Here is a 15,290-nt window from a genome sequence, read left to right as displayed (position 1 = left end):
ACCTCCATCGAAACAGAACAGGCCAGTCAGTGAGACTCACACCCCAGAACTGGCCAAAACATTTACAAACATTTTCAGTCTCTCATATTCCTATAATTTAAATCCTTATTCAACAATTACCAACACAGCAAATAACAGAGAAAAACAACAAAATGGTTTTGAAATTACGCACACGCTTATGAGGTAGCATTGTAGTTAATCATCTAGATTTTTAGAAAGAATTGACTTGTAGGGGGATAGGGTAATACAGGAGTCATTTTTTCACAATATGCTTGATGGGTGGGTAATTCTGTAAGAAAAATAAAAGCCGTAAATATTAAAATTTATGAAGGCTCAATTGCTCCAAACTTGTCTAGTGCAGAAAAGTAGTTAAAATCTTAGTTGCTGACTTTCCCCCGGGATAAAATTTTTACTGGAAAGGTGGTTGGACTATGGGAACATTTACCAGCTGCAGGTATAATGCTGTTTCTGTTGTCAGACTCACGATTTCATTGGTTTATTTCTGGAGGATTATTTAGATGGCTGTGGTCTTATATCCAGGCCCCAAGGAAAGAAAAAAAAAAAAAAAAAAAGGAGCGAAGGAAAAAGGAACCTATGAGGTGTGCCTTCTCACTACAGAATAGTGATTTGTTATGCATTTGTCTGAGTTAAACATAGCAGCCAGTCATCTTGCACAGTCTTATATTATATGCTGCTTACTCAAAAAAGAAACATTTGTTTTGATAGTTGAAGTAGCCTCAATAAAAACCCACAGCTCCCTTCTCCACTCCTACATTTATTTAAGGTAGCTTTGCAGTGCTTATGATATAAATTTCACCAATTAATCAATAAGAATTGAAATTTGTCTGAGTCATTAATGCCATCATCATTTACTCAGATTTGTTACTACTTTAATGATGGTGACATTCCGCCTGGGGTAGCAGTTATTTGGGCGGGGGAGGGGGCTGCCTGTTCACTCCCTTAGGTTATTAATCAATTGCTGGGTTGAGGGCAAAAATTAATTAGAAATTACAAAAGCTCTCCTTCATTATATTAAATGGCTTGTGGAAAACAAATAACCTCACCTGCGTTAACTCTGTGAGTTCATAGATTAAAGAAATTGAATTGAATTCATTACAAGTGATTTTCAGTTTCCAGGCTGAGACCAATATAATGTTCAAAGGCAGTCTATGTCTCAGTGAAAGGCTAGAACTTCCAAGTTATGCTGCCATTTCTAGTTTATGCAGACATTTGCTAGATCCCAAGGTCTAACTACTTATGATCTGATTGAAACAAACGTGTTTTCCGCCATTTGCAATTTCGGTACGTATATGATTGAAGTCAAGACAATCCGGTCTTGATGCACGTTGATTGCTGTAAAATATTCAGTCACTTAAATCTTCGGTAGCAGGAGTCAAAATTTTTGAGTTCTGTAATAAAAATTCAGTGTAAGGTTATATTTTATTCCTTCACTTGAGTATTTACTATATTTTTCAAAAGAAAGATAAAGAATACCATGGACTGATTTGCCATAATTCTCCTTAGATATTGAAAATTTTATCATTCTCACAAATTAAATACATCACAGGATGCATTTATGTCTAACAAATACATTCCTTTGTATGTATTGGTCGAAGACCCAGTAAAGCTTTCAGTTGGCTACCCTATTTTCTGTTTTAATAAATGATAATGCATTTTTGTTGATTATTATGAGTGTAATTTATAAAATACACTACCATCTTCTATACAAAATACAAAATAGGACGATGAAGTGAACTTAAGTCATTTAAGACTAGCATTCAAAGATTATTGTATATAAGGCTATGTGTATATGCACACACACAAGTTTATCTTTTGCAAAATTTCCTGTTGATTTAAAAATTGATTTCACATTATATAAAAATGTATATGTTGGCTTGTTTCTCTTAATCTTATGAGTACATAATGATTAGTTATATGTATTTCAAAATATTATTTAATCATGAACTTAATTTTGAAATCCTTCCTTCTACTTCCTTCTCTCTTTTCTCGTCCTGAAGTGCATGGACATGTTAAGATGGTAGATTTTGGTGTTCTCCAGACCTGGGCCAATATTTATTAACTCTATGACCATCTCAAGTTATGGTCATAATAATAAATTTATTATGTCTTCCAGCATCAGTGTTCCATTTTTTGAATGAGGCCATCTCCTTCCTAAAAATGTCATTAGTACTTGTAACACCGTATCTGGAATGAAATAAGACCTCATTAAAATTAGTTGCTCTCATTTGCATCCTATAATTTTTCAACAGAAGTTCTCCAAATAATTTCTAATTCCTCAGCTTTCAATGATAATCAGCTCCAATATAAAAGAAAATATATTTTTTTCTTTCTTACAGATACGTGAATCAGCAGGGAAGTGGGAATATCTCATGACCAAATGGATGAGCACCTTTAATTTTTATGCTTTTGAAAAATCACCCTGTGCATATTTTCCTTCAGTCAAGTTTCATTGGGCCTTTGGTCCAACCTGTGTTTTTTGCTGGCACTCCCCTCACGTCCTTGAAGTTGTCCACTTCTTCCTGTCCGACTATATTCACTACTGAGAGCTGTCTCTGCCTGCAGGAAGGTAAGTCTTTCCACGTAGAGATGCAATTACACACCATGCATGTATTTTTATTTTAATGTGTTTTATTTATTTTATGTCAACCCAGGAGTGGAATTGCTGGGTCATAAGGTAGTTCTATTTTTAGTTTTTTGAGGAACCCTCATATTGTTTTCCGTAGTGGCTGCACCAACCTGCGGTCCCACCAACAGTGCACAAGTGCACAAGGGTTCCCTTTTCTCCACATCCTCACCAGAACTTGTTTTTTGATGTATTGATAATAGCCATTGTGATAGATATAAAGTGATAGCTCATAGTGGTTTTAATTTGCATTCCTCTGATGATTGGTGACATTGAGCATCTTTTCATATGTCTTGGCCATCTGTATGTCCTCTTTGGAGAAATATCTCTACAGGTCTTCTGCCCATTTTTTAATTAGATTGTTTATTTTTGGGGTGTTGAGTTGTATGAGTTCTTTATACATTTTGGATATTAAACCCTTATCAGATGTATCATTGGTGAATATCTTCTCCCATTTAGTAGGTTGTCTTTCTGTTTCATTGGTGGTTTCTTCTGCTGTGTAAAAACTTTTTAGTTTGATGTAGTCCCATTTGTTTATTTTTTCTTTTGTTTCTCTTGCCTGAGGTGACATATCAGAAAAAATATTACCAAGAGCAATGTCCGAGAGTTTACTGCCTGTTTTCTTCTAGGAGTTTTATGGTTTGGGGTCTTATATTTAAATCTTTAATCCATTTGAGTTTATTCTTGTACTCATGTGTAGTGTAAGAAGGTGGTCCAGTTTTTTTACCCTATTGTATATTTTTGCCTCTTTTGTCATATATTAAATATTCATATAGGTGAGGGTTTATTTCTGGACTCTATTCTGTTCCATCGATCTATGTGTCTGTTTTTATGTCAATACCATGTTGTTTTGATTCCTATGGCCTTGTAGTATAGTTTGATATCAAGTACGTGATACCTCCAACTTTGTTCTTCTTTCTCAAGATTGCCATGGCTATTCAGGGTCGTCTATGTTTCCATATAAATTTTAGGATTATTTGTTCTAGTTCTGTGAAAAAAATGTCATTGGTATTTTGATAGGGATTGCATTGACTCTATATACTGCTTTGGGTAATATGGACATTTTAACTCTATTAATTCTTCCTATCCATGGGCATGGTGTATGCTTTCATTTATTTGTGTCTTCTTCAATTTCTTTCTTCGGTGTCTTATAATTTTTCAAGCACAGGTCTTTAACTGACTTGTAATGCCATACATTTTAAACGAAATCTGTTTAAAGACATAGATCTCAAATATATTTACATACCATCTCTTTAAATGAAGTGCGGGTGCTCTATTCTATAACTAACACAATTTCTATCCCCAAAGAAGTGTTGGGAAAATTCTTTGGGAACTAATGGAATGGCCCCAAACATTATATTTCTATCTGGGCGTTGATGTCATCAATTATGGAGGTACATATTGAAAAAGTATTCACCATTCTTTTTAGTCCTTTGCCTTCATGCAAATAATTATAAATATGCACATAGATTTATCTGCTAGAATTATTACTTGTGATAATTTATGATTTTGTAAAATTCAGCAAATGAATAATGCTATCAGAAAATATTCCACGAGGGAGTAATAATTAAAGAATTGCAAAACGAGATGTTCATTGTGGTCCAAATTTGCAAAAATTAAAATGAATATGCCTATAAATATCTGAGAGACCATAATTTTTCAGTTTTTTATATGTATTTTTAATATGGTTAATCATAATGCATAACTTTTGTAATATGTAACAACATGAGTGTTATTTTCTTAAATGTAAACCGTGTTGGGAATTCAACTTAATATTGCCAAATAAGCGTGGTTTTCTTCATTGACACATTGCATGGGCCCTGTCATTGTCAAGAGTCATATTTATATGACCTTGAGATCTGTGTATGAAAATGTGACCAGAATAACAGGCGTTCAATATTCTTTTGCTATGTGGAAAAGGTTCAGTAGTGAAAATGTTCCTCCCTTGTAGGGCAGGCAGACTAATGCCACCCCAAAGTGTCAGTGTCCTAATTCCAATCTGTGAATACATGATCTTGCGTGGCGAAAGGGACTTTGTTTGCGTGATTAAGTTAAGGGAGTTGAGATGGGGAGGTCATCCTGGATTCTGGGGGTGGGGCTAACGTAATCACGGGGATCCTTAGCCCTAGGCGGGAAGCAGAGAAGAAGGAGATAGGATGATGGAAGCCGAGGTCTGACTGGCTAAAGGAGCCTATAAGCCGGGGACTGCAGGTGGCCTCTAGATGCTGGAGCTGGTAAGGATATGGGATTCCCCCTGGCGCCTCCAGAAGGAGCAAAGCCTTACCATCTCCTTGATTTTAGGACTTTTAACATCTAGAACGGAAAGAGAATCAATATGTGCTACTTTAAGCCACTAAATGTGTGGTCTTAGGAAACTCATCCACTTTGGGAAGACAGAGTCTGCTTCTGAAGGTCTGGCAAGTCCAGAGTAGAGCCAGGTCAGACCTTCCGAAAGGCCTATCTGACTTCTTTTTCTTTAACTTTCCCAGGATGATTTAAGATGTTTCTCCCAGTAAGCATTCATCCTTTAAGTAATTTAGAAAAAGAAAAAAGAAAAAAAAAGAAAGCTTCCAGTAACAAATGATCTACCGAAGAATCCATGAATCCCCCTTTTGCAAATCAGAGCAAGGGAGATGTTAGAGACCCAGGAGGAAGATGAGTAAGAGGGACCCAGTGGCCGTGTACTTTTCAGCCAGGGATTCCCGTGTTTCAGTTGGCATGTTTCAGCAGTTTAAAGCGCCTACTATAAGAGCAGGTGAAAATGTGGTTATAAGTCATGTGATGACAGTTTCCCGTACTTTATGACCAGAACAGAGGTGCTCACAGACGTCTGCTACGTATACGTCCTGTGTGATTTGTGCCTTGTACCTTCTAACAACACAACTTGGCACAATCTCTAAATGTGACACAATACATATAAGAATACTTCTAGTTTTTTCTCTTTCATAATGTGATTCTCATCACAAAACAAATACATATTCAACGAAGAATTCTTGGAAACCACTAAAAAGCATGTGGCAAATTCAACAGCTTGTCTGCTGTTAAAATTTCATGCTCTGTCTCCCCTCTTTTCTTTCTTTTTCTATTTATGCCTACACGTGCATAACCAAAAAAAAAAAATATGTAAAATAAAATTATCTTTGCTGTGGTGACGCATGGTATTACCTACTATTCTGAGTTCTCTTGTTATCATTTATGAAGTCACTACATATTATCTGTTAAGTCTCTGGGTCTCCAACTTTGGCATGGCTCTATTGGAAGCCCCAGGAAGCCGCATTAAAACACACATTGCTGGGCCCCAAACCTAAAGCTCCTGACCAGTAGGTCTGGGGCAGGACCCCTAGAATTTGCATCCTAACAAGTTCCCAGGTGATGGCGGATGGTGTTGATCCTGACATCACTCTTTGAGAATCACTGCTCTATGTAGAAGAATATTAGCTGATGTTGGAAAATATTTTATATTTCTGTTGTCTCTTTCATTTCCAATTACTAGTTATTTTTAAATTATGTCTACTCTGGAGGGTTACAGGATCATACACAGTGTTCAATAGGCATGAGAGAACGATTCTTATTCAGAAAATTTAAGAGCAAAACATTTTGCCTCAACTATGTGAATATTTCTGGTATTCAAGGCATATAAATAATTGAGACAATTTGGGTCAAAGCCTCAACTAGCTTTGCAGGTATAAACTGAAATTCTATGTATGATAGTAATTCTTTTTCAAGGAATTCCATTGAAATCAAATTTCCTAACGATATGTGTTTTCCAGGTAGTTCTTGAAACAGTTCTTTTTTTTTTTTTAATTGGATGTTTTTTAAAAAAAATGGATTAACTGAAAGGGCTGGCTGGATGCCTTGGAATGTAGGAAAGCCAGGCTTTCTGGTTGCCCTGTCCAAATGTAAACAGCCTTCCTTGTCATTTGTTGGCATAGCGTTTGGGACACCAAGTTATTTCACTTTATTGAAATTTCTCTCATGAAAAATGCATGGAACAGCCTTCACTTCTGCCAAACCCTCATGTATTTACCTCACTGGGTGCAGGGAAGATTTGTGTGTAAATATATGGAAAGCCCTTGTACTGTCTGAGGCAAGCATAGAACAAGAATTATTCTTACTGCCCATAGGAAAAAAGTGTAACATAGATAAACTTTGCATTGGCATCGACCCTCGTCCTAAACTCTTTCCAGACCATTCCTACTTACCTGTTCTCCTCCCACCCAGTGTCACAAGGAGCTCTCTTGTTGGCTCAAACCTGGACTGGAGAAACTGAGATTTTTACGGGCCTGGGTACAGTGACCTGCGCCCTCGACTCAGAGTTTAGAACAAGGTATTCATAAACTAATCTTCCATAAATTGTGCATTTATTCACAGGATATGTCTTATAAAGTTATAAATCATTAGACAAGTTGTGTTAGCTACTTCAAAAATAATTACCTTTACGGAATAAAAAAAAAAGTTACGTGAAATTAAAAATCTAAATCATGAGCTCCACAGTGTAGCGAATACTCTGACGGCACATGGTCCTTCTGACACTTTGAAGCTAAAGCTAGTTGGTTAAAGCTGATGAAAATGTGTGACTGTGGTTCTCAGGCCTTAATACTAAGAAACCACAAAGTGCCAAACAGAACTCCAAATATATAAGTAATTTTATATATATTATATATATAAAATATATATTATATTTATAATATATATTACATATAATTTTAATTAATACAGATATCAAACTTTATCATATCATCTTCTAAATTAGCTATGCAATCTGAGCCCCCCCACCCGCATACCATCCTGCCTATCCTCAATTTACATTGTCAAGCCAAATAGGTTTCTTCTGTGGCTTCTTGTAATACACAACTAAGAAGTCTTACATCACAAATGTTGAGAACGCCATACTCGCGTTCAGGCAGACCTCGGTCCGACTTGTGGCAGCTGCTGCAGTGTTTTGAACAGGCCCTGGGTTTGCTGTACGCTTTTCATCCCTGCCAGTTCTCATTGCATCACTCCCAGAGGCCACACCTGTGTGGCTCTCTCTGCTGAAGGAATGTCCTCCTGCTCAGTATCAGTTCTTTTCACAGTGTGGTCCCCTGGGAGCAGCAGCTTCACTTGGGAGCCTATTCAAATTAATAACAAGTCTTGAGTCCCACTCCAGACCAGCTGGATGAAAAACTCTAGTTTTCACAAACCCTCCAGGTGTCTGTGATGCTGCTGACATTTCAGAGCTGGACCACAGACACCCACTTTGTGGACAAGGAGACTCCTGACTTAGGATTTCACATACTCCCTTGTGTGCCCTGACAACTCTTTGTATGTGTATGATCTTGAAGTTTCCAAATTTATTTTCTTTTATTTAATTAAGTCCCTTTGTGGGCCTTTGCTGGATACTGACTCTGTCTTAGCATCCTTTCCTTTCCTGTCTCACGTCCCTAACTGCCTACTGGTATTACCTGGGGAGCACTCGTTAAAAAACACACACACGCTATATTGATATAGTGTTGTTTGTCAATCACACCTCAACAACAACACCCACAACAACAAAAAAGCAACTTTTATAGGAATTCTCTGTTTTAGTGGGGAATTCCACTAAAGACACTCATGCATTATAGGCTGATGTCTCCCTCAAATTATTTAACCTTTGGCCTCTCGACATCTTTATCTGAGATATGCAGATAATAGTACCTTCCTAAAATGGTTCCATGTTTATTAAACAAGGCGAGGCAGTCCTTGGGACCCCGTTAGCACTCACGGAGGTGTTCTCCTCATTTCTCATCTCCCATTCTCTCCTCTCCCTTCATTGCTGGTGGTGGTATTATTATTACCATTATAACCATCATGCCATCATCACCATGTTTATAAATAGTACTTTGGGATTAAGATCAATTAATAACATTTATATTAAGAATCATTGCATTTTAATGATCAAGAACGTGTTTTTTTTTTGTTTTTGTTTTTGTTTTATTTTTTGTTTTTTGCATAAAGAAAGAAAGCCACTACTGAACCCCAGTGTCCTACTAACAAAGAAAGACGAAGAGCTCCTATGACATTGGGAAGAGGGCACTCAGAGCTGGGCCACACCATGCCATGGAACGTCATCACCCATCTCACAGAATACCACACTTAAAAGGTTACACTGAGACCGTGACAAAAGAGACAAAACAAGGCCACTTCACACTTCATAATTTTGCCTAAGTCACAGTGCCACCCACAAAATACCCAACACCACCTTCTCTTGGCTAGACTGCTGTTTCACCAACTAGAGTTTTATCTTTGCTCCAGCCTCCCCTCTGTATAGGTACGATTGACTGAGATAATCATAGAATTCTCCTGCTTTTTGGCAGCATCTAAGTTAGAGCAAACTCTTGCCTCCTTAGCCCTTCTCTAAGCCACCTTACTAAAGCCCAAATCCTAGAATAGGTTCTTTCTGACACGGTGACACCCCTCAGTTCCCCATGGTACGTATTCTCCTTTTTTGCAACAAACAGTAAATCCAACTTGTTTAACTACAGCTGTGTTTTTGTGGTGTGCTGGTGTTAGCAGGGATTGGCACCACTAAGCTGACAATGTTCAGTAAACTGTGCCGGAATCGGCAATCGAGTCATGGAGGAGACTTCATAAAACAATATAAGGAAACTGGTAGGGCTTTTACTTTGGGTTTGTTTTTTGTTTGTTTGTTTGTTTGTTTTGTTTGTTTACTATAACCATAATCTCGTTGCTCAGACTCTTTCTCCCAGAGTGTCCGCAGATTTTATAATCACCACTATTTGTTATAATAACAAAATTTTGAATAACACACTGTCCCCTTCATATTATGCTAATGATGCTATTAAGACACCTCTTGCCCCCTCCTCTCTAGTCATAAGTGAAACGATATGACTTACGGAAGTATGTACTCCAAGTCTTTCCTCTATTTCCTGATATTTAAACCACAAAAGTAGGGGAGGAGGAGAACCTTCGTGATATGAGGCTCCTTTTCAATCAAATAATACAATAGCAACTTACAAGTTGTGATGTTATTTTAGGAACCGCGTGGAGGTGCACACGAGTTGGGGGCAACAGCTATTCTTTTTAGTTTCTTTTTTGAAATGAGAATCTACGTGACATGACGTGTCTGACTGATATTACAGAGAAGCACCTGCTTGTTTCAAAATGAATGAGACAGATAAGTCTTATAGGGGGTTCGAAAAGGAAAAGGATATTATGAAGGTTTATGTCCATAGCCTGGCACGATGAAATGAAATCCTTAGGAATAATGATCAGGCAGGAAGATACCAGCCAAAAACAAGTCCAGGAAGATAGCTGGCTATATTGTGATGTAACTGGGCCTAGGGCGGCTGTTTAGAAGGCAATCTCTTTGAGTTTTCCATGGAAAGATAGAGTACCTAATTCTGAGTCAATTTGGCAAATTGAAGGTCCACTAAACTGAGAGGAAATACTTGAGATTCTATATTCAGATGCTCCTCAACTTACAACAGGGTTGCGTCCCGATAAACCCACTGTAAGATGAAAATATTGTTAAGTCAAAAATGCACTTACCGAAGCTAACCTACCAAACATCAGAGTTTAGCGTAGGCTGCCTTAAACGTGCTCAGGACACGTACATGCACCTACAGTTGGGCAAAGTCATCTAACACAAAGCCCATTTTATAATGAAGTGTTGAATATCTCATGTAATTTATGGAATGATGGCTTGCAGCCTTCATGCTTGAGTTTCATCTCAGGAGTCGTTGCCTTCCTCTTCTTACCAGAAGCAGGAAACACAGATGAACATTGTGTAGACATGATGAGACACAAAAACACAAAACGCAATGTCCCAAAACTGCTGACCATACAGTAGACTGTGGAGCACCAATTCTTTGCCCTCATGATGGAATGGCTGCCTAGGAGCTCTGCTCATCACCACGAGAGAGCACCAGACCACATATCACTAGCCCAACCTTGAAATCTGAAAAGGGGTGTCTACTGAATGTGTATCCCTCTCACACCATCGTACAGTGGAAAAATTGTAAGTTGAACCATCATAAGTCAGCGACCATCTGTATTTAGTAGAATTCTGAAGCCGTACCCTTAAGTCTCCTGTCCCTTGTTAATGAACCAAACACAAACCTAGGCTAGGTACTGCCAGGAAGAAATGTAACTAAAGTTACTAATCAGCTGATCTTCAAATAGGGTGATAATCCTAGGTTATCTGGAGGCCCAATGTAATCACATGAGCCCTTTAAAGTGGAAGAGGAAGGCTGAAGAGTCAGTCAGAGAAGTGTGGCAGAAGGGGAGCAGAGAAATTGGAAGTCTGAGGACCTTGACTCACTATTACTGGAGGGGGGGCTGCATGTTCACATGAGAAAAAACGTGGGCATTCTCCAAGAGCAAAGACCAGCCCTTGCTGGCAGCCAGACAGGAAACGGGAGCCTCACTGCTACAATTGCTAGGAACTAAATTCAGTCAGCAGCCTGAATGAGTTTGAAAAGGGATTCTTCCCATAGCATCCCCTAAGAGCTCAGAAAATTGACATCTTGAGTTTGGCCTTGTGAAACCAGGAGCAGAGAAGCCAGATGAGCCAATCTGGACTTCTAACGGACAGACTGTGAGATAACAAAATTTTTAAGTTTCAGAGTTTGTGGTGATTTGTTGCAGCAGCAATTGAAAACTAATTGTGTTTGAATACTGATTTTCTGCCCTCCATTTCACACAGAAAAGAGATGCTCAGAATAAGATAGCAACTCACCCCCTCTAACATGTCCACCACTTTCAGCACAAACACCTCCATCTTTAATACCATCCCACCTTCACTATCACCTCTATCATCAAAGACTCCCCCATCACCTCTGATATACTATCAACACCTCCACCTCCAATCACTTCATCACCAAAACTTTCCCCATCAGTAGTATCTACACCATCACCATGTCTACTACTGTCTCCACCTCTAATCTCACCACCATGACCTCTACTGCCATCTCCTTCATACACTACTCTACATCCTCTCCCTCAGCCTCACCTCCACTGCCCTCTCCACACCTGTTCTAGCACCAACACCCCCACCACCATCATTACCACTGTCATTCATATCCGATCACCATCAGCAACTCCATCACTACCACCTCCATCACCACCGTTTATCAACAAACTACAAAGAATAGCTGTTGCCCTCAACTCATGTGCACCTCCATACGGTTCCTAAAATAATATCACAACTTGTAAGTTGCTATTGTATTATTTGATTGAAAGGGAGCCTCCTCCCCTTATTTTATGGATTAAATATCATAAAATAGAGGAAAGACTTGGAGTATATACTTCCATAAGTCATATCATTTCACTTATGACAATCTTGATGGCTATGGATATTTTGACCCGATCTAGATAATGTGGATTCTCCTGCACACCACAGTTTAGCTGTTCATTAACTGGAAGAGCTACGCTTGCAGAATATGGGAATTCCATCTGCTAAATTCCAGGCACTTCCCCATGAGTCCCTGTGGTAAAAATCAGCCTATTGACCTATGTTTCCTTGCGCAGTTATACACCATTCTCACTTAAGTCCAAATTAAAATGATAAAATCCAGGATAGGTAGAAAAATGATAAAATGCAGATAAACTGTAAATATGGTTATGCTGACCATGTCATCTAAGCCTTTTTATCCGCAGCACTGAATCCAGTTATACTGAACTGCTTCTTGCGCAATTGTCCTGGTAACCAAATGTCAGTATTTCTAATATTGTTGGCAAGACTCATGGTGCCGTTGGTGGTCATGGAAATAAATGATGTTAGCTGGATGGGGCTGGGATTATGCCCATGGTTGTATTCTCATAAACACAATGCGCTGACCAACTGTTGCTCATTTGAAGCCAACTTTGGAGTGAAGCCTTCTCCAAATTTCCTCTGCCCACCACAACAGACTTGGCTGCAGACCTGCCTTCACGCTTGGTTAAGTTGGTGACGGTTGGCCAAGTCAGTGTCTCACCACTGACCTTGCCACTATGGCTTTACTCTGCCCATGGCGGTCATCCCCAGTAAAATTATTCAGAGACTCTTTTGTCATTTTCATGCTGTTGGTCTACTCCTTATGAGGTAGTGTCTCCAAGGTCAGAATTAGACACACATTAACTGAAAAGCACGTCAGGTGGAATCGACATTGTGAAATCATCATCTGGGTTAATAAATGTCTTCTGAAAGATTAATTATGCTTTCTTTAGAGGCAAGGCAAAAATGGATACTTTGTCACTGTCACTGGTCTTTATACTATTTGAAAAAGTATAAATGACTTCTCTGGCTTTTTCAATAATTAAACTTTTAACATAAACATATCAAAAGTTATATATGTAAACATAAATTATATAGATACATATGTATTTTCCCCCACTCCATGTACAGCTTATAGAATTCCAACCACACTGACTACTAGTCTTTGGTAAAAAATAGATTACTATGAATACAAATATTTGGTATGTTAAATGGGAGTTGAAATTAGATTCACTTTTAATGACTCTACACCCAGGAAGATGCTTACTCTTACAAGAAAATAACCTTCAAAGAAGGTCCATGACTCCCCAGGGGAAATGGGACCATTTGCCCACAAATACACATGTTATCCCTATTTAAAAATAAATACCCTAAATATTGCCTGCCACAACTCAGATCCTATCATTAGCAAGCAATCCTTGTGAAGAGGCATTTCATTAAATTAATACATGGGAGAAGGGCATTAGGCATGTACTATACTTTAGGGAAGAAAAAAATACATAAATAAATGAGTGGGAAGAGACGTTTTGCATCACATGTTGTATATTCCAACCTTTCCCCCAATATGAAAATAACTTTTACCACTTGGCTGATGAAAAACTGGATCTAAGTAAATATGGCTAGACCTTGAACAGTTGTGTTCAACACTTGGGTGGCAAAACCAAAAACAAAACAAATAGTGACTACTTAAGTTTTAAAGAAAAGTAGCATATTGACTAAGTCAGGAAAATAATTTAAAACAAAATGAAAATATAAATAATAATTAAGCATAATTATGTAAGGAAATAGATAATTGACTGTAAATAAGGTTTACCATTTTGAAAAAACTATAAACATTATCAGCTATCAGTGAACTCTTTATCTGAATTTCCATTTAAAAGTATTTGTCAAACCACACTGACTTTTTATTGTATCTTTTCCCTCATTTTTTGCATGTCACTTGATAGTCACTTCCAATATAAAATTTGAAGTTCTGTTCTGGTAAACATATTTTTGGTACTATATCTTTGATAATTTACTTCCCCCAAATTGCCTTTTACCTTTATGAGACTCATTAGCTAGACAATGGACCTCATGTACCAACTCTGATTTTCTTATCTTTCCTCTGTTATTGTTGATCATTTAAAACTTTTGTTCTGCCATCTGACACTTGCCTCAGTTATCTTCCCATCCAACTATTTATTTTTTAAGTGTGGTTCTCATGTGTTCATTTGCAAAACTCTTTATTTTTCTGTATTTCTTATTTCTTACATCCCGTTTTTGTGTATAGATTGAGTACCTTATATCCTCTTATTGATTTAAATTTATAAAGTATGTGTTTTAAAAGTTTTATTTTAACCCCTGCATTGTATCCATCTCCACTGAGGTATTCTTTTTTCAGTTATTATTATTTTTTAATCTCTGTGTTTCTGGTGTTTAGGCTTTCCTCCAGTGTCTGATGAAAAATGACTTCCCCTTTATATTTAAGAATGAGATATTGAAAAAATGATAGGAAGTTCAATGTTTGTGACAGAAGCGTATCAACTGGTGGGTTTCCTTCTAGGGACTGGTAGAGATCTGCTGTTTTGTTGGGGAACTCCAAACAATAGATTCTTTATGTATCTCTCACTCTCTCTCTATGTGGTATGTGTTTCTGGAAAGAATCAAACAACTTCTTGTCTGTGTTTGCAACTAGATAGTTCTGGATAATATATGCTTAAGTTGAGAGTCAGAGGGGGCTGATGGTCTTATCTGATGCATGAATTTTTATTTGACCCCTTGTTTTCAGTTCAGCACCTCTCACCAACCATGGCTGCTTCCACTGTCTGGAGCTCTCTGGTTTGCTTTTTCCATGGAATGAACCTTCTCTTCCTCAGTAGAGGGTATGCTATTGGGACCTGGGTACTTGCATCTAATTCCCCTCTTTTTACCCCCTTGCCCTATTGTCAATTTCACTAATGTCTTGGGGGTCCAGTTCCTGAGTCTTTCCTTATGAGCTACTGTGACAAGAGTTGGCCTGCTCCTCATTGGCACTCCTCCTGAAAATACTTCTCATTCACATCCACCTTTCTCTGACTTCATGGTGACTGTACCCCTGATCGCATTCTCATTGTAGATTTATGTACACATATTGCTTATCGATTGCTGTGTGATGAAGTACCCTAGCTTAGCTGATGAAAACAGCAACCATTACGTATATCCCATGGGTTCTGAGTCTCAGGAACCGAGGAACAGCGTACTTGGATAGTACCAGCTCATGGTCTCTGAGATTGCTGTCAAGCTTTCAGCTGGGGCTTCCGTCTAAAGGCTCAAATGGGGCTGAAAAATCCATTTCAAGATTACTCATGTGATGGGTGGCAGGTCTCTGTTCGTCGCTGGTTGTTAGCCAAAAGGTCAGATTCTCCTATGTGGTTATCTCCAATGAGCTACTCA

Source organism: Rhinolophus sinicus, linkage group LG15, assembly GCF_036562045.2.
Source record: "Rhinolophus sinicus isolate RSC01 linkage group LG15, ASM3656204v1, whole genome shotgun sequence".
Classification (NCBI taxonomy): domain Eukaryota; kingdom Metazoa; phylum Chordata; class Mammalia; order Chiroptera; family Rhinolophidae; genus Rhinolophus; species Rhinolophus sinicus.
This window is presented reverse-complemented; position numbering follows the sequence as displayed.